Below are 12,500 nucleotides of genomic sequence, written 5' to 3'. Positions count from 1 at the left end.
ACTAACTCCTACATCCTCCTCCTCCTATATCCTCCTCCTCCTCCTCCTCCTCCTGAGTAGCTGAGGTGCCGTGGTGTGCAGTGAAGGGCTGTGGCGTGTTGAGGGCTCGCTCGCCTGAGGAAAGGTAACTTGGTCTCGCTAATTACGCGCTCAACACCTGTCTGCCCTTTCTTGAAAAATGTGTTTATGATGTGTGGGTTATGGTGGGTTACTGTTTTGGTGTGTGTTGTGTTAATCATATGGTTTGAAGGGTAGCATTCGTGTGTGTGTGTGTGTGTGTGTGTGTGTGTGTGTGTGTGTTGGGTGGGTAAAATACATAATTCTTTACGCAGTGTCATATAACGTAACCTCAATTTCACGCTCGAAATAAATAATGATAACAGGATTGTATCAAACCTTGTGGTAACATTAGTTTATTGAGAAAAGGAAAATTATATTATTCAAACTCCAAAGGAAATAGTCTTGGTTTGTCAAAATCAAATCTATATCAAAATAAAATTGTCATAGAACGTAATTTCCTGTGAATTATTTCATTTATTTATTTTTTCTGAATTACCTTAGTTTTCATATCTTGTCTGCTAACCATCAATGTATTTCTATATTTCCATTCTATATCTTTTCTCCCTCTCTTTGTAACTTCCTCCCACTTCCTAAATAAAATGTTAAGATGTTAAAATGTACAATGGCTTCATTACTCTTCATCCTCACTAATACTTGTCTTACCGCTATGAACTCCCTTGCACTCCCTCCATTCTCCCCTCCCCCCCCCTCTCTCTCTCTCTCTCTCTCTCTCTCTCTCTCTCTCTCTCTCTCTCTCTCTCACGTATGAGGAGAGAACAAGGTGGAATTAAAGGCTTAACCAGTGGTATTTTCGTCTCCATAATGAAAGACGCAAGTCATATTACGCGTTTAATGATGATGATAAATACCTGAAGAAACGGATTTACGGACTTGATGATGATTTAGGGATTAAAAGGAGAATAACAAATGAATGAACCTGTACAGTCATATGTAGCGAAAAGAGGAAGACACGATAAGATAATGAGAACAGGACGGGAGAATTACAGTGGATGGATAATAATAATGAGTAAAGATTAGTGAAAGAAATTGAAAGTGAGTTTTTTTTTTTTCTCTGCTTTAGATTCGTTTTTTTTTTTTTTTGCATTTTTTTTTCTTATTGTGGAAGAAAAATTATACTGTCCTACCATTCGTTCATTGTGTCGACTTGGCTCTCTCGTCATGTCGCGCTGCACTTTAATTACCTCTCCTTTGTTTCCTGGGAACGTGACCATCAACGTGTGTGTGTGTGTGTGTGTGTGTGTGTGTGTGTGTGTGTGTAAAAAAGTAGGAGTAGTACAGTTGCTTCTTCATTTCCTGGTTCTGGTTTTGTTTCATATGTTGTTGCATTTGTTTGTTTCGAAAAATGTTTGATTTACATACATAGAGCAATTGGTCTCTCTCTCTCTCTCTCTCTCCTCTCTCCTCTCTCTCTCTCTCTCCTCTCTCTCTCTCTCTCTCTCTCTCTCTCTCTCTCTCTCTCTCTCTCTCTCTCTCTCTCTCTCTCTCTCTCTCTCTCGACATTTTATCCCAAACAGTGTTTTTCTTTTTTTTCTGTTAACAGCTTACGTCACTTTTTTCGTCACTCCTTCCTAGCCTTTTTCCCTCTTTCCTTCCTATTTCCTTCCTTTCTTCCTTCCATCCCTCCCTCCCTCCCTCCCTCCCTCTCTTCATTCCACACGAGGACACATTGGCTCCTTCGTGTCCTCAGAAGCGTAAACCTAATCTGCACTTTTTCCATCATACATTTTTTCCATCATATATTTTTTTTCTATTTTTATTCTTTTCTTTCCTTTCAAGTACTGCCCAAAATTTATAGCGGACGAAACTAATTAGGATTCTTTTAATAGGTCGCGTCCACATTTTTAACCTTCTCTTGGTGTTTTTTTTTTTCTCTCTCTCCTTTTTGTGGGGGTGAGGGGGAGGCATGGTCGTGACATGCGAGGATGCGATGCCCATGGGAAGGAAACACGTCACCGAGGTTCGCGTTGAAAATACAGCAGTTCGTCAAGTCCGCTGGAAGAGGCGAAGGGTGGCGAAAAAAAATTCCTTTCCGCGGCGAGGGGGGAAGCAAAGAGTCATCTGTTTTAACCATCCTCCCCTGACGCCCTGAGATAAGATAACAACTGGATTTTAGGGAACGGACGAGAGCAGCGAGACATGAATGGAAGATTTACTCGTTAGGGAACAAAGGAAGAAGTGCAGCGGGACTGGACACGTCGCGAGAGATAGGAAAGATAACAGACAGACGCCCTTAGTAACGTTGTCAGGAGAGCGATGTGGCTGAGAGATGAGGGTGGGGGGAGGGGAGGAGGACAACTTTATCAATAAAGGGAGGGAAGGAGCAAGAGAAGGAGGAGAAGGAGGGGGGGAGGAGAAGGAGGAGAGTCAGACATGAAGAGAAGGTCCGAGGACGAGATACACAGATAAGTGTTGTAAGATTGCTGTGGCAGCGAGAATAAGATGAACTTTCTCTTTGACGGTGTAATGTGTGTTGTATTGTGTGATTGGTGGGTGTGATAGTGGAAGAGGAGGAAGAGGAGTGGAGGAAGAAGAAAAAAAAACACAAAAGAAGAACAAACAACAGCAAACATATAGATCCTTACAGGAATAAGAACATAAGAAGATAAGAAAATATAAGGTAAGCTGCAAGAAGCCATCAGGCCTACACGTGGCGGTCTCTGTATGAAACATACGCACTTATTTCCGCCTATCGTCCCCATCCATAAATCTGACTAATCTTCTTTTGGATGTTTGTGAGGAGCAGTGAGATAGCAAGTAAGAGAAATTGAAGGAGCAGGAGAAATGCGAGGAAAAGGAAGAAATAAAAAAAAGACAGTTAATATAATTATACAGTAATCGTAGTGATCATTATGATGCTGGTGATGATGGTACAAATGTGGCAGTATTGGCTATAATGCCGGTAATTGCAGTGATGGTCATGACAGAGAACTAATGGTAATAGAATTGACGTCAGTGCGAGGGGCGATGGCGCAATGATGAGCTACGTTTGATGGGGATGGCTGCAGGGGTCGTAACTTTGACCCTTAATGCATGAAGGGAGTAGCGAAACTAATAACGATGAACAGAACGAGAGAAAGAGAAAGAGGAAAAACGATGAAGCTATTAATATCTGACTGAGAAATTCCAATATATAAGAGAGAAGAACCCTCTTATAGGAGAAGCAAGGGATGGAAGGGAGAGGAAGGGAAGGAGGAAGAGGCACTTAAGGAATGGCGAAATGGGAAAAAAGAAGAGCAGGGAAAAGTGAAGAAGAAAAATAGGAGGATCAGGGCAGGGAGGGATAAGGAAGGAAGGAGGGAGAGCAGGGAATATTACATGCGGTTGAAAAATTAATATGAATTGAAATGGCACGTTTGGTTCCTATCGGTAAATACTCAGAGGACCTACCATTAGAGAGAGAGAGAGAGAGAGAGAGAGAGAGAGAGAGAGAGAGAGAGAGAGAGAGAGAGAGAGAGAGAGAGAGAGAGAGAGAGAGAGATCGGCTATTTTGATGCAGGACACGTTGGAAAGACTCTCCCAAAACCGAAAGCTCTAATTCTCGGTCGGGGACGCACTATTTTCCTGCCACTGTCGAGGACGTGGTGTGTGTGTGTATGGTGGAGCGGGGGTTTGAAGGTTAGAGGGTTCGTTATAAGCGCCATCCTTGTCCCCAGTAAAGTCGCGGCATAAGTGGTCCTTTCTACGTTTTTTTCGTGTCTCTTTTATCTACACAGTCACACGTTCTTCCCTCCAGGCTTTTGTTTTTGGATAATTGTGACGTGCGGCGACATTCGACACCATTGTTACTGGGGTAAACTGTACTCAATTAATGAACTTCAGTTACGTACTATGCGTAGTTCTGTCAGCCTTCATACTCCTCCCACACCATATGTACAGTGCTCGTACCCACACCCACCCATCCACCTGACACACCCGCCCACCCACCCACTCCCCACACACACACACACACACTCCCCACACACTTCATCTCTAACACTGTTCCCCTCTCCTCAACATACACTTCCTTCATCCCCTCCGACACACATTCCCCTCATCCCCCACATAACATTCCCCTCACCCTACGCACATCCCCTTACTCCACGCCTAGCCCTCGTGCTCTGGACCTCTTCGTTTGGTGTATACACAAGTCTCCCTCACAACTTGTGGGTAAATATTGGTTTTCGGGTGGAGTTCGGTGGTATGCCTAAAATTAAGCCATATTAAACTGAACCACGAAGTTGTCCGGTGATGAGTTGAGTTGGGTTAATTTAGATTAGTTCAGATCGGTCAGCAGGAGTCGCGGGGAGTGTATTTACCTTGTGAGGTGTTGGTGGGGGAATGAGTTTGGTGGGCTAGTGTACACTTATAAGTGAAATAAAATGTTTTAAGGATGAATAAGCGATCACTTTTCTTATAAAATGTAACAATAAAAGTTTCAAGAGATGTAAACTGATAGATGCGCCGTCTCTCTTTCGCGGGTTTTGCAGTAGTCGGAGACAGGAGCTGACACAGGTACTGTAGTCACCGTCGCAAGATCCGCGGCTCAGGTCTTCTCTCCGTATGTCATGAAGTGTTTACAAAAAGCCATCATGTTTCGTCTAAAGTGAAGTGAGAAATGCATAATAGGATACTGTCAAAGTTGCTGTCCTTTCTCGCCTATTATAATCAGTTTGAAAGTCTGCGGAGCCTCAGGTTTTCCTCTTGACACATCTAGACATTATTTGTTTATGGAGAGTATACAATGTCACATTATGTTCTAGCTGTCAGCTAGCGCCTCAGGGTTGTGCGAGTGACATCGAGTGGCAGGCACATTTGGTGAACATTCATCAGCTCTGATTTCACAGCATGGCCGACCGTCATGCAGCGCTACAATTACTGTCGGCGCGGATGACACTGACGCTTAAATGTTTCCTCGCTTGTTGGGTGATTTTATCTCTAAACTTGTGGTGTTTACAAACATCAGTAAAAAGCAGAACAAAAACCTGGACATCAAACCGCAAAGGGGAACATCAGGAACATACCCGCTGGGAGTGTGGTAGACTGGAGGGAGTGTGATGTAGCGTGGAGAGAAAGTGTGACGCGGCATGGAGGGAGTGTGACGCGGGGTGGAGGGAAGGTGTGACACAGCATGGAGGGAGTGTGACGCGGCGTGGAGGGAATGTGGCTCAGCGTGGAGGCAGAGTGTGAAGGAGCATGGAGGGAGTGTGACGCAGCGTGGAGGGAGTGTGCGCAGCGTGGAGTGAAAGTGTGACGCGGCATGGAGGGAGTGTGTCGCAACGTGTAAGGAGTGTGACGCAGCGTGAAGGAAAAGTGTGACGCGGCATGGAGGGAGTGTGACGCGGCATGAAGAGAGTGTGGCACAGTGTGGAAGGAAAGTATGACGCGGCATGGAGAAAATGTGACGCAGCATGGAGGGAGTGTGATGCAGCGTGGAGGGAGTGTGACGCAGCATGGAGGGAGTGTGGCTCAGCGTGGAGGGAAAGTGTGACTCGGCAGCGGACGCATGGAGGGAGCGTGACGCAGCATGGAGAGAGTGTGGCGCAGTGTGCAGGGAAAATGTGACGCAGCATGACGGGGACTGCCACACCTCTGTGTACCCAGGACAGTTCACCTGAAGGAAACATAAGTATAAATCGACATGGACGTACTTTTTATCGGGGGGAGAGGGGCAAAGTGTGCGTATTTCAGTGAGTAATACCCTAATAAAAGTAACTTATTATGGAGGAAAGTGCCTGTGTGTGTGTGTGTGTGTGTGTCTGTCCCTTTTTGTTCTTTGTGCCCTCCTCCGCCGGGGTGAGTCAGGTGAGACTATCATTTATCCTCAGTGTAAACATTTTCTCTATTTTATTTCTTCCTCTGTAACTTGAACGAGACACGCGCAGTCCTTATTTCTTGTAACTTCCTGTCTTTCACTCCCCAGGCCGGTGGAGGTGTGTCGCGAACTGAGATCCACTAACAACACCAGCAGCTCTCTGACGGCAGTACAGAAACCATTACGCCCTGTCCAGGAGTAAGGTATTTTTAGCTTCCTACGTCCTTACTTTTTTTTTTCCTTCTATATTTAGCTCCTCGCATGTGTTCTATGCTGACATTTGCGTTTGTGATATTTTTGTTTTATTTTTTCGGCGAAGATTAACGAGGAAGACGTGATTCTGTCAGGCAGTTATCAGGGCGTCTTTGTTCCTGGGACCTTGAAGTCAAGTGACGTCAGGATTTTTGAAGGACATTTTTATACTACCTTTATTGCCTTCCACTGAAGAGTAAAGTTTGTGCGAGACAAACACTAAGTTTATATGTTGCACCTCCTTTCCCCGTGCTCTCCTGTGAATACGTAGCGTGCTGGAGCTGATAATTTATTTATCTTTGGCGTCGTATTGAAGTGTTCAGCAATATACCTCCCTGTAATGGGAAGATATTCAAAAGTTAAAATATGATGAATTTCATCGGAATCAGGAAGAGCACAGGATTAGGTTTCATAGGTCTTATAACAAACTTTTAGTCTTCGTACATGCTCTCTCTCTCTCTCTCTCTCTCTCTCTCTCTCTCTCTCTCTCTCTCTCTCTCTCTCTCTCTCTCTCTCTCTCTCTCTCTCTCCTCTCTCTCTCTCTCTCTCTCTCTCTCTCTCTCTCTCTCTCTCTCTCTCTCTCTCTACACACACACACAAAAAAAAAAAAATAATATTAAATGTGGCCTGGAATGCATTACAGTGCCCAAGCCGTGCCTGTCAGCATGCGAGATTAAATAATATCTTTCGGACATTTTACCAATTTTCTTTGAAGGTGGATGCCTTTTTTCCACTGAAGACTTCGACTCACGAGAATTTTTTTTTTTCGGTGAGAATTTTGAATCTAAAAATAATCAGGCAGAAAAAAAAATGTATGTTTGTAAGCAGCATTAATGTATTGATGAAATTATAGAAGTTGTAATAGGAAAATATTATGTAATCGGAAAATATAAAGATGCTCTTCAAAATTACACGTCTAAGCATAGCACTCATTTACGTGGGCATTCACTCGACGTTGTAAGTTACGAAAATTTCGCATCTACGCAACACTATTTTTTATTTTTTGGTGGTGTAGTAATGAGGATTCACAGCAATGTTAAACATGTATTATGGCGCTGAAAAGAATCCCGCAGCCCTCCAGAGACAAAGAGAGAGAGAGAGAGAGAGAGAGAGAGAGAGAGATGAGAGAGAGAGAGAGAGAGAGAGAGAGAGAGAGAGAGAGATGAGAGAGAGAGAGAGAGAGAGAGAGACAAACAGAAAGACAAAATTAGATCACATTTTCGTGACCTAATACACTTTTCATGCCAATCTCCAGTTATGATCTGTTTAAATATTCTTACAAATATACAGTGTGGAGCAAACTTTGCGCTCCTTTACCAGCGACACGAGAGCACCTCTCCATGCAGTGAGGTGCAAGATAATACTGGCAGCAGGTGGTTATGTACTCCCAGACTTTGGTAATGCGTGTACTCAAAGGTGGAGAAACTTTAACATTTCCCCTTAACCTTCGTGAAAGGGAGAATCACCAGATAAACCTGAAATGCCAGTAGTGTAAATAGACAGAATGCTAGGTGAAACTTTATCAGCAGGGTCAAAAAAAGTACTGAGGTTCCATGTCTATACAATTAATCATTCTGCGTTAAAGCTCATTTTTTATTACTATCTTTTGTAAATGAAATATATGGTGTTTACAAAAAAAGTTTAAATAATATTTTTAGGAATAAATTTGATTATCAGTGAATACAAGAACATAAAGAATAACAATACATAAATATAATATCACGCGATAATTACACTTTTCAACATTTCTTGTACAGATGTGGAATTGGATATAAAAATATAGGGAAAGAATATCGGATACCGGATACAGAATCAGTGACTTATAAATGAAGAATCTCTTGCAAGCAGGAATCAAAAACAGTGTACTGATGAAGCACCGGGCTTTCGTGTTACATAACAGTTCTCATTAATTCTTTAACAGTGATTATGCCTTTTGTACTTCGTCACTTAACTTGTGATATATTATTGTACAAAAAAAAAAAAAAAAAAGTTATCTGGATCACTTCAAGAGTTAATGCGAGTATTACGAAACTAGTATGTTTCACACACAGCTCTCTGATATCACACATGTTTCGTCAAATACATACATACATACATATATATATATATATATATATATATATATATATATATATATATATATATATATATATATATATATATATATATATATATATATATATATATATAAGTATTATATATATATATATATATATATATATATATATATATATATATATATATATATATATATATATATATATATATATATATATATATATACGTATATATATATATATATATATATATATATATATCTATATATATATATATATATATATATATATATATATATATATATATATATATATATATATATATATATATATATATATATATATAATATATATATATATATATATATATATTTTATTTATTAGTATTTTTGTGGAGCGGTAATTAAACGATTTTTTTATTCCTTTTTGTAGTAATCCAGACAACAACAACAACAACAACAACAACAACAACAACAACAGCAATAATAATATTAATAATAATGGTAATAATAATAATAATAATAATAATTATAATAATAATGATAATGATAATAATAATAATAATAATAATAATAATAATATTGACAATAACAATGATAATAACAAAAAATAATAACAACAATAATAATAATAATAATAATAATAATAATAATAATAATAATAATAATAATAATAATAATAATAGTGATGATAATGATAATAATGATAATAATAATAATAATGATGATAATGATGATAACAAAAAAATAATAAGAACAACAACAACAAGATAATATCAATTAAAGAAAAAACCCACTTTCTAAATATGAGCCTCAGTCAACACCCTCTCTCTCTCTCTCTCTCTCTCTCTCTCTCTCTCTCTCTCTCTCTCTCTCTCTCTCTCTCTCTCTCTCTCTCTCTCTCTCTCTCTCTCTCTCTCTCTCTCTCTCTCTCTCTCTCTCTCTCTCTCTCTCTCTTTCTTTTCCCCCCTCTCACATCAGCGTCCCTGTAACAACGCCATTAGGAACACCACCAACACCCGCCTTACCAGCACAACCACAAACCCTCGGCACCGCCACTGCTATTTTTCCAGCCTGGCTCCTTTGTCAAGCTATTAAGGAGGGATCAGAAGGCATGAATAATTCGCTGCGGGATGAAAAATGAGGTTTGTGGAGCCTCTAACTTAGACCACGCCCGGTCCTTGATGAATGGAGGGTAGCGGCAAGTGAGAAGAAAGAAGAGAAAGGAGGGAAGAAAGGGATGGAGGAGAAGAATGGTGGAAAGTAAGAGTTGGAGGAAGAGAAAGAAGGAAAAGAAAGAAGGGAAGAACTCCCGCATGAGGGATATGGAATGTAACGGGAGAAGGTGGAAGAAAAATACTGGAGGAGGAAAAATGGAGATATTAGGAGAAAAGAGAGAGACAAAGAAAGAGAGAAGGGAAGAACACCTCTCATACAGAAGAGAATGTACACAAACGAGAGGAGAAGAAGGAAGAAGAGGAGAAAAGAAGAATTAAAGGAAGAAAAGTAAAATATATATTGGAAGTCAGAAGAAAAGAGAATACAAAAAAAGGATGATTGAAATAATAGTGAGTTAAAAAAAGAGAAACGAAGAGTAATGAAAGAAGGAAAAGAAGAAGTAGAAGAAAAATAAATATTACGGGAAAGAAGAACAAGCTGATGGAAAGGAGGGAAATAGGGAAAAGTGCATAAACAGCGAATGAAGGGTAAGAAGAAGAGAAAGGAAATAAAAAGGAAGGAGGGAAGGAAAAGAAACCCCCACACGGAGCAAATCATGTATACTGTAAGGAAAAACAAAACAAAACAAGAAAATATCTCAGGAAGGAAGTAAAAACACGAAATTAGTGGAGATATATGATTTAAGTATGAACAGAGATGAAGACATCGAGGATAAAAAAAAAAAAAAAAATACTAATAATAATAAAAAAGACATCCTTGGTAGTTTAAGGTAAAAAATAAAATGAGGTACGCACGTGTCATTGGAAAGGCAAGCAATACACGTTGGAAAGCAGATGACATATTAAAGAGAACATGAATACAAGACAGACTAAGGAGATGAACACTGCAGCGAGGGAAAATTTAGCGGCGAGTGACGGAAAAAAAGAACAAATGGAGTGGGGGAAGATAAAACAACATAAATGGATTAAATACAAGGAAGAAGGGTGGGGAAAATAAAGCTAAAGTGGAGAGAGAGAGAGACGGAGAAAGATGCGGTAATATGGATAAAGACGAAGAAAGATAAACACGTCCAGAGAAAGGGAGAGTGGGTTTGAGGGCGTAAGTGGAGAGAAATAAAGAGTGAAAGAGGAGGTGGAGGGTCCAGAGAAAGAGGTTAGTAAAGATTGAGAGGAGGGAAAGAGAAGGAGAAGAAGGAAGAGAAGGAAGCGAAGAAGCAGCAGCGGCATGAATAGAGAAAAGCAGGTTCAGGACAAAAGTGATGTGATGAGGAGGAACTGAAGAGGAGTTTTGGATGAAAAGAAGAAGAGGGCGAGTAACGTTGAGTAAGAGGCAGGAGGGGGAGTGAGTAAGGAGTAGTATTACGAAAGGAAAGGCGCACATTACCACAGAAATGCTTGCAGAAGAAAATTTACAGCCTTCATCGAGGAAAACTTTTAATCCCTAAGAAAAATAAATTGCAGGCGAGCCGAGCACACACCCAAGACGCGGCCGATAAATAAAATGAAACGTACTTGCCAGCATGGTTAGGAAAACATCTAATAAACGGTGAAAAGCGAACACAGCTCAACAAGAAAATGGACAAATGCATAAATATAAGTAGAATTTTTCTGCTTTTATTTGTGAAGAACTTAAAAGGGAGGTGGTGTCGGTTAACTTCTGCATCATAAATAAGCATAAAGAAATACTTTAGTGGGTTCAGTACATTGGAATTGCAAGGGAGACGGCGGGGTGCAGGTGGCGGCACTTGGCTTGTGAATGATATCATGAAAATGGTGCGATAGAAGCTTGCCGGTGATGCAACACTGCGTCAGCGTTGAAGAGAGAGAGAGAGAGAGAGAGAGAGAGAGAGAGAGAGAGAGAGAGAGAGAGAGAGAGAGAGAGAGAGAGAGAGAGAGAGAGACAGTGATGAAGTGAATGCTCTTTATTTTCACTCTATTGAAACAGTGTTCGTTTGTAAGGCATTTTGAAGGGTAAACTTGCTACAAGGGTGAAGTAAAACCAACATCAAAACGTGGTACTGTGAATTTTAGGAATAGTTCAGAAGACACATTTTCCACAGCGCTGCTTTAATTAGTCTGGCGGAGAGGGATGAGTAATTAAATAACAGAAGATGGACTGGTGGAAAAAATGGACAGATATTTAGGACACGGTGGAGGGTTGCGTCTTGTCTTTACTTGGACAAACGACACCTGAAGGTACGGGAGTCCTTAAGTTTCCATTGACAAAGAAGATTCAGTAGTGAAGTTTGTTTTTACTGACTTTGCTAACTGATTCAGATTCCTCTTGAGCGGAACATGATTTCCACTACATCTTTGCGAAGACTCTTGTGGGGAGTTATCAAGATTTAATCACGAAGGAACGAGGAAGCCGCGTCCGTGGTAGATCATTGAGATGATTCTCTCATCGGTCGTGTTCTTACTCACATTTCCAACACTTGCACTCAACAATATTGTGTTCTCTCGTTAGTGGCATACACGTGCCTTTCCTCTCCGTGATGGAATCGGTGCTGGGTCTTCCTTTACACACACACATACACACACACACACACACACACACACACACACACACACACACACACACACACACACACACACACACACACACACACACACACACACACACACACACACACACACACACACACACACACACACACACACACACACACACACACACACACGTGCTGTCTTAGTCTTCTAAAAAGGAGAATCCTAAATTCTCGGTGATTGTTGACGTCATGCAAGTGTGACAGACTGTGTGGGTGTCGGAAAGGAGTGTAGTGCTCCAGGATAAGTCAATGCGTGTGTATAAAAGAGGAACTTATAGCATGGTATGGGCTCGGTGATGGAGGTAGACGGTGTGTTCCTACCTAAAGAGGACGTTGCAGATTTTTTTATACACTTTTTATTTTCCCGTAGTTGTTTTTCACAGCATATTTTTAATCTTGCCTCGTGGGGACCGGGTGGTTCAGTGTTACAATGGTGCCGTGCACGGCTAGCGCGGAAAGATTGTGATTTCGATCCTAGTTCACGGCTCTCTTGCTGTTGTTACTGTGCCATAGCACAATAAATATCACTTTCTTTCTGCATACGAAGATTGAACGGGGGGTGGTATGATTTTTTCTATTTTTCTTTTTTTTAT

At 40.7% G+C, this 12,500-nt stretch overlaps 1 long non-coding RNA gene across 1 annotated transcript in view; it reads left to right on the top strand.

The window, feature by feature from the left end:
• The window catches only part of LOC135104505 (uncharacterized), a 126,532-nt gene that overhangs the window by 65,846 nt on the left and 48,186 nt on the right, over positions 1 to 12,500 (top strand). The window contains exon 2 of the long non-coding RNA XR_010270461.1: positions 5,981 to 6,075. This is a non-coding gene — a long non-coding RNA (uncharacterized LOC135104505). The remainder of the gene's footprint in view (positions 1 to 5,980; positions 6,076 to 12,500) is intronic.

Source organism: Scylla paramamosain, chromosome 10, assembly GCF_035594125.1.
Source record: "Scylla paramamosain isolate STU-SP2022 chromosome 10, ASM3559412v1, whole genome shotgun sequence".
Taxonomy (NCBI): Eukaryota; Metazoa; Arthropoda; class Malacostraca; order Decapoda; family Portunidae; genus Scylla; species Scylla paramamosain.
This window is presented reverse-complemented; position numbering and strand designations above follow the sequence as displayed.